Genomic DNA, 2,143 nt, shown 5'->3' on the forward strand with positions numbered 1-2,143 from the left:
TTAATTCAGGCTTTTGTCACCACCTGCCTTTACTATTAACAACCTACCAACTGGTTTTTCTGCCTCAAGTCTCTCCTCTCCCCAGTTTATCCTTCATGCAGCTGCTAAAGCAATTATAATTTTTTTGTTTTTATCAAGCTTCAAAGATTTTGGAAGATATTAGACTTCTCATCTTCCCATCAGTGTCCTCTTGGATTCCTGGGTCACCTAGAGATAACATCTTTATCCAAGGTGTACCTCCTGATTTTCATGTAATACCAGAGAAACTGAGGCAAAACAGAGATTGATTTTTAATCTTTTAATGTGGAGAGTTTTAGGCTAGCCTGCCTCATGGGACTCTTGTCCAAAAGTATTTAGCCCAGATAAAATGAGGCAGGGAACTTATATAGGGGTTTAGCTAACTAGCTAGCTAACTAGCTAACTAGTTAAAAAAACTAGGTTTGCAAGCAGGATACAGAAGCTGAGAAAGCAATTAGTCTAACATTTTACAGCTGTTGTTATCTTTACTTCAGAGGGAGAGCAGGGAGAAAGGAGTTAACTTGGTATTTACAGCTTTGGATTGTGGCTCAGGCCCTGTCAGACAAGGGAGAAGGACCATTCTTGGATAGATATGGGCTATAACTTAGGTTATTAGGCAGGAGGCAAGATAGTATAATTCTATTCCCAGAGTCGTTTTGGACAAGGATAAAGTCAGAGTGGTGGGTTGTGTCACAGTGGTATGTAAAAATGGTCAGAGCTTTCAAGGTTTTGCCTGGGCCCTTTTTCCTAATGGCAAGGAAGGGGGAGGTTGTGATTTCAACACATTCACTTTGGGTTATTATTCAGGGTCCAACACAACACTCATCCCAATAAGGATGGTTAGGATTTGGTCTGGTGCATGTTCTAAATCTACTTACAGGAGTTTGGGTGTGTATGATGATGTCACACGATGAAGTTCAAGAGAGAAAGAAGAGGTGCAAAGATTGTGAAAAATCACAATGAGGCATTCTCTTTGGCAAAAAAATACCTTTATTAATGAGTAAATGTTATGGACAAATCCAAATATGATTTTGTGACACACTTTTGTCACTTTGGATTTTTATAGACAGGAGAAAGGGGGGAACCAGAAATGAGTTGGGGAGATAAGGGATATTTTGAAGGAAGTCTGGAGGAGTTGGGGAAATGCTTAAAGGATAAAATAATCGAGGAGTTAGAGAAAATGTTTGAAGGATAAGGGTAAAGTCAGGGAGAATGGAGAGGTTGGAGAGACAAATTCAGAGGAGAGCTGAGAGACAAAGTCAGGGGGGAGTTGGGGAGATATTCTTGAGTGGATTAAGGAATTTCTTTCTTAGGGGAAGGCAAGCTGAGTTCCTTCCTATCAGGTGATTGGGGAAAGTTGTTGTAATGCTATTTCAACATCTTTGTTTTACCTCTTCATCCCATGGTTTTCTAAAAAGCCACAGTATAATAAAAGCAACTGCCATCTGGAAACAAGGAAGCCTGGTTTTGAGTCCCTGCTTTATCCTACACTAATCGTGTATCCAGGGAAAGGTCCCTCCCTCTCTTATCCTTAATTTCTTTATCTTTAAAATAGAAATTATAACCTAATCTACATTTCCTCATGATCTTTCCTCTGAAACCTATCTATATTACAAAGTTTCCTATTTCTATCCAGGATAGAGATGTCTAAGTACAGAGAGGAATAACAAGATGTCAGATTTTACAGGGACTTGATTGCGAAGGACAATTTAATTCCAGCCAAAAAGCTGAAATCCTCAGTTGGGGTGAACAGGGTAGAGGCTGATTATTCTACTTTTTTGTTTCTCCCTTACAATGAAGCTGATATATGGGGACATACAGGGGTTTAAGGTGGAGTGTGAGGACTACATAGCATGAAAAGAAATGATTTATAGTGAAGTTTGGTCATTATTTTTCTTATATGCCATCAATTCTCATCCTGTATTGTTATAGTCCTCAGCTACTATCTCAGTTGATGTGGCCATCAAAGATTTCCCAGAAGGAGGAAGGAGGAGAATGATGAGAGGAGGTTGTCAGATGAGTAAGATGTTGGGAGTTGAAGATTTATTCCAATAAGAGAAGAATAACTGGAATGACAAGGTTTGAAGTGAGAAGAAGCAGGGTGTGGATTGGAAGATATCCACTG

The sequence above is a fragment of the Sarcophilus harrisii genome, chromosome 1 (genome assembly GCF_902635505.1).
Source record: "Sarcophilus harrisii chromosome 1, mSarHar1.11, whole genome shotgun sequence".
In the NCBI taxonomy this organism is placed as follows: Eukaryota; Metazoa; Chordata; class Mammalia; order Dasyuromorphia; family Dasyuridae; genus Sarcophilus; species Sarcophilus harrisii.